Here is a 6,265-nt window from a genome sequence, read left to right as displayed (position 1 = left end):
GAGGGCGAGTTTCCCTGCGCACCAAAAAGCCACTTAACTAAAACATAACCTTTATTGTAAATCATAAAAGGTATGTAAATGTACTCAGCCAATGAAAGGTAATGACTTAATTTTTATTTTTCTACTGCTATCAATGACCAACACATCCTTATCAGCTCATGATGTCATTGGTCATTAGGAGGTTGGCAGCTAGAAGGTTGTAATGGTGACAATGAAAACCTGAGGCTTTGTGTAACTAAAAGGCTTCATCCACCCTCCGGCTTGTATACAATTTTGGGGCAATTGTTCGGCATTTTGCCAAGGCGCCCCTGAAGAAACCTCAAGGCACCCTGGTTGAAAAAGGCTGCTCTATGTGATGAAAACTCCCCCCCAAAAAAATGAGGCCCCACCCCCACATATATATGCATGTACACACAAACTTACACATTGAGGCACCTACGTCTGATTGCGGTACACATGTTACATATCGCCAGAATGAGAGAAATAATTCTATCACCAGACCTCCTCCGTAACACTAAACTGATGACCTATAGGGGGCTTTTAAAGCATCGTCTATAAAAAATATAGGGTACTGAAGTTTGTCACCCTCAAGACACCCTGGTTGAAAAAGGCTGTTCTATGTGATGAAAAAAAAATTGTTTTTAAATTGTACAAAACTAAATTTAAACCCAGGCACATACCCGCCCCAAAATAAATCTGAGGCCCCACCCCCCCACATATACGCATGTACAAACATAAACTCACACATTGGGGCGCCTGAAAAAGTTGATTGCGATACACATGTTACATGTCGCCGCACACACCAGAATGAGAGCAATAATTCACCAGACCTCCTCCATAACACTAAACTGATAACCTATAGGGGGCTTTTAAAATTGGCACCTACAGAAAATATAGGGTACTGAAGTTTGTCACCATTTCACAGGCGCACACAAATTTAGGGTATGACATGGTGGGTATCTATTTACTCGGTGCAACCTCGGCTTTTAAATTTTAATTGGGTAATTTATTGTGTTTTTGTGCCCCCTAAAATTAACTTTAGTGTGTTTTTGACTGAAATTTTGCATTTCCTAGACTTTTGCGGTAATATTGTGTGACATAAAAAATTGGAACTACCACTATTTTATTCTCTAGGGTGTTTGCTTTCAGAAAATATATCATGTTTTGGGGGGTTATACATAATCTTTAGGCCTAAAATGATTTCTTAACTCCTTCCCGCCCGGCCTATAGCAGAATGATGGCCAGGCGGGGGTTCCATTATCCTGACTGGATGTCATATGACGCGGCGATCAATGGTGCGGTGTGTAGGTCTGACACACCACATCTCCAATATCTTCAGCATGTGATCAGCTGTGTCCAATCAAAGCTAATCGCATCATAAACAGGAAGTGCCGGTTATCAGCTTTCCTTGCTGACCATCCCAGGACATCTTGAGCTGTTCCTATCCATGCCTGTTTGATCTGGTGTCACTGACATCCAGATCCACATGTTCCGGTAAGAGTACCCATTTAATTCCTTTTTGTGCTATCTGCTGTCAACATTATATTTGATGTCTCCGACTGCCCACATGAAGATGTCCACTATCTGACGGACTCCTTGCTTTCACAACCTTGATTCTTTGGGACACCAGTTGCCAAACATTCACATTTCCTGCCCTTGATTGTTCACATGAAGTTGTCCACCATCTGACGGACTTCTTGTTGCTACAACTATCACTTCCCATTTGTTATTTACACTTAATTTTTTTGATTCACCTGTGTTTTATCACTTAATAAGACTTATGTGTCTGTTGTTTAGATTCTATATATGTTTTTTCCCATGTTTTATATTCATTAATAATTTTCTGATCATGTAGCTGTTTTACACAGCCCACACTAGTGCTACATTTTCACTCACCTCATGTTTATAAATTTTAGTCACCTTTGTATGTAGCTGCTCTAACTTTCCCAATTGTTCCAAAATAGCGTAGTTTTATCTTTCCATCACACTTTCCTTTATTCATGCTGACAAGGTGTGAGTAGAGGAGAGCCAATCAGAGGCTCTCCTGACAGGGGGGGATCTTCACTGATATACAGCATTGATTATCAGTACAGGCCCATCAGCAATGATCACCAGTGATGACCACCAGTGCCCATAAGGGATGCTTGTCAGTGCCCGTTAGTGAAGGAGAAAACTTACTTATTTACAAAATTTTATAACAGAAACAAAGAGAAACGGTTTTATTTTTCAAAATTTTCTGCCTTTTTTTTTATTTGTAGCACAAAAAATAAAACCCCAGTGATGATCAAATACCACCAAAAGAAAGCTCTATTTGTGGGGAAAAAAAGATAAAAATGTCATATGGGTTCAGTGTTACATGACCGTGTAATTGTCATTCAAAGTGTGAGAGTGCTGAAAGCTGAAAATTGGCCTGGGCAGGAAGGGGGTGAAAATGTCCGGTATTGAAGGGGTTAAACATCTGGGCAAAAAAGAAAAAGTCTCTGGCAGTGAAAGGGTTAAAGGATAAGTTCACCTTCAGGAAGATCTTACATGTTCCTAGACCTTGCTCAGCGATCCGAGCCCTCTGTGTGACAGCAGTGCGGGGAGAAGTTCCCCGTACCGGCTGTCACTTTATGAAAAGAGCGCGGCCGTGCCATTCATTCACAGAGTTCTGTCCTTTGCCGATGTCAGCTTGTAGTTTTCAATGAACTCCCACACCGCTTTTGAGCTCTCTGGTAGATGAGGGACATGGAGATTGTCATAAGGGACAAGGAGATTGTCATAAGGGACAAGGAGATTGTCATAAGGAACAAGGAGATTGTCATAAGGAACAAGGAGATTGTCATAAGGGACAAGGAGATTGGGACCCTGATTTAATCCCTTGGACAAGTCGTTTTTTCAAAAAAATCTCCACACCCCTGGAACTGTTTCTTACATGATGAAGATCAGCCATGGAGTATATCTGAGGTGTATATCAGGGTGTGCTTCTTCCTCACATGAGAGATGTGATGTCCAGCAACATTCATATAGAAGACATTTCCCGCACTCAAGGTACTAATACACCCCAAGGGTTGTGTGGGATCCCTGATGTACAGGAAGACAGGACTTCAGTGAGGAACAATTCCCTCACTCAGGACAGGAAAATGGTTTCTCCCCCGTGTGAGATCTGATGTTGGTAAAGATTGGACTTATCTGAAAACAGTGAGGAACAAGCAGCGGGTGTCTGGTTGGGTGTGTGGTGATCACAGGCGGGATCGTTATTGGCTGTGGTGGGATCTTTTAAGGGAGCGGAGCTGAAGCTTCACACCACCGCCATTTTCAGCTTCGCGCATGCGCCTAGTTCATTTATTTTTTTAAACTAAACATGTAAGTGAAGTGGTAACTATTGAGCCAATCACTTTATCAAACCACATATAATATCTCCCTTCAAAGTGAAAACAGAAATGATTTACACAAAATCAAACAGTATAAATATTTTCCAATCAATAACCTCTACCCAGACAAGATATGTAGAAATATAAAGACAAGCGGTGTTCCCTCTCGTACCGCACTCCGCCAAGCCACCCAAACCCACACAGGAGCAAAGGAAAGAATTTCTCACCTAGTTTATCTCCGAGTTCTCCCTCCCTCCCGTTGGGGGATGGGAGAAGGATGGACTGAAGACAGAGAGACGCGCTTCGGGGTCACCACTGGTAAGTAGAGCCTTGAAATGAAGGACATAAACTTCAGAATGTCTGTCTTGTCTGTGTAAAGTTTACTGATAAAGATAAATCAGATCTCACAGCTTCTAGTTCTGTAACCCGCTATATCATTATCAGTAAACGTCACACAGACAAGACAGACATTCTGAAGGTGATGTCCTTCATTTCACGGCTCTATTTACCTCTCTACACCCCAAAATGTACTCAGCCAATGAAAAGCCAACACAGTACAACACTTCATCCATGTCTTTGGTGATCTCTGATCTTCTTATCAACTGTTTCTTACATGATGAAGATCAGCCATGGAGTATATCTGTGGTGTATATCAGGGTGTGCTTCTTCCCCACATGAGAGCTGTGATGTCCAGCAACATTCATATAGAAAACATTTCCCGCACTCAAGGCACTATCACACCTCAAGGGTTGTGTGGGATCCCTGATGTACAGGAAGACAGGACTTCAGTGAGGAAAAATTCCCTCACTCAGGACAGGAAAGTGGCTTCTCCCCCGTGTGAGATCTCTGATGTGTGTAAAGATTGGACTTATGTGAAAAACATTTCCCACAATCGGGACAGGAAAAAGGCTTCTCCCCCACGTGAGATCTCTGATGTGTGTCAAGATGGGACTTTTCGTGAAAAACATTTCCCGCACTCAGTACAGGAATACAGATTCTCCCTCGTGTGAGATCTCTGATGTGTGTAAAGATTGGACTTCTGTGAAAAAGTTTTCCCGCACTCAGGACAGGAATACGGCTTCACCCCTGAGTTAGATCTCCGATGTTTGTAAATATGGCACTTCTGTGAAAAACATTTCCCACACTCAGGACAGGAATACGGTTTCTCACCTGTGTGAGATCTCTGATGTTTGTAAAGATTGGATGTCTGTGAAAAACGTTTCCTGCATTCCATAAAGGAATCTGGCTTCGCTCCTGTGTGAGATCTTTTATGCACTTTAAGTTTGGATTTAGAATGGAAACACTTCCCGCACTCAGTACAGGAAAACCTCTTCTCTGTTGGAAGGATGGCACCGTCCCTCACAGTCTGAGGTTCCTCAGGATAAGAGGAATACGATGGTCCATCTACACTGTGTGGTGCCGGATGGACATTTGAGGTAGTCGGGTTTTCTCCTGGACTATACTGTGTGATGTCCTCATCTTCTACTTTACAGTCTGGAGACAAAGTGAGACAATCCTCTGAGGTTTTCCTCATCTCCCGTCCATCTACTAAAATAGCAATGAAAAGATTATTACTAGACATGAGCAGATTGGTTCCCCTAAACCAGGACTCCACCCACATCAGGCAGCTTTGTCTCTGAGGATCTTACAATTCCCCCCTCATGGTAACTAGTAAATGGGTCCTCTGATCTCCTACCAGTTCATTTCTTTATTCATAGACCTTAGTCAGAGAGTGAGGAAACAACAAGAACTGTCTTTTATAGGAGTGACAGTGATGAGGGGATTATAGGACGAGTGTCCCCACCTCCTCTATCACTCATTGCCATCTTCCCAACACAAAAATATAAAGCCCTTTTACCTCCTCTGCTGCCTCTGCCAGCAATGTCTCCTCTAATTCGTACCACATGGAACTTCCTATTTATACCTGACATCACTTCCTGTCGGTACCTGACATCACTTCCTGTCTTCAACTGGAGACTTCTTGTCTGGGTTCATTGTTGCCAAGTGTTTCAAGATGATGCTGGACAGTCCCGGGATTTAGTCCACTATCCCATCATGTCCTCATCTCACAGGTTCCAGGACTCAGAGTGCAGAGTGTCAGTGAGGGGATGACGTCTGGAACACTCTCTGGGTCCCATCACCAGGCACTGCAATTATAGCAGACTGTGGGGAGCCGTGATCTCCTTTCTGACAGTGAAAGTAGAACTCCGACATCAGCAGAGAGGCAGCGGGAGATGTGTGATCAGGTAAGTACCACCACTGACCACCAATGCTTGGTTGGGTTATACTTTACTCGCTGACGCTCACAATAATACTTATTTAATATCACTGATACAACGGGGCTTATTTTATCTCACTGTCTCCAAGAATGGGGCTTATTTTATCTCACTGACAGCAACAATGGAGCTTATTTTATCTTGCTGATACCAACAATAGGGCTTATATTAATCACTGACATAAACAATGGGGGATTATTTTATCCCACTGACAACAACAGTGAGGCTTATTTATTCTCAGTGACATCAAAGGTGGGGCTTATTTTATTCCACTGACACCAACAATGGGGTTTAATTTATCTCAATGACACCAACAATGGGGTTTAATTTATCTCAATTAGGGATAGGACGAACACCCCCTGGTCCAGTTCGCACCAGAACATGCGAACAGTTTGGATTTAGCATGGGTTTGCATGTTCTAGCGAACATGCCAACCCTATTAAAGTCTATGGGACACGAACATGAAAAATCAAAAGTGCTCATTTTAAAGGCTTATATGCAAGTTATTGCCATAAAAAGTGTATGGGGACCCGGGGGACCCGGGGGACCCGGGGGTATCAATGCAAAAAAAAGTTTTTAAAACAATCGTTTTTTCAGGAGCAGTGATTTTAATAATGCTTAAAGTGAAACAATAAA

At 42.6% G+C, this 6,265-nt stretch overlaps 1 pseudogene; it reads right to left on the bottom strand.

Annotated features, from left to right (window-relative positions):
- Positions 1 to 3,381: 3,381 nt before the first annotated feature.
- Positions 3,382 to 4,935, bottom strand: LOC141121789 (uncharacterized; annotated as a pseudogene).
- Between the last annotated feature and the right edge of the window lie 1,330 nt (positions 4,936 to 6,265).

This window comes from Aquarana catesbeiana, unplaced genomic scaffold (genome assembly GCF_042186555.1).
Source record: "Aquarana catesbeiana isolate 2022-GZ unplaced genomic scaffold, ASM4218655v1 unanchor232, whole genome shotgun sequence".
Taxonomy (NCBI): Eukaryota; Metazoa; Chordata; class Amphibia; order Anura; family Ranidae; genus Aquarana; species Aquarana catesbeiana.
Note: the sequence above shows the minus strand (reverse complement) of the source record. Positions and strands in the feature narration are given on the sequence as shown.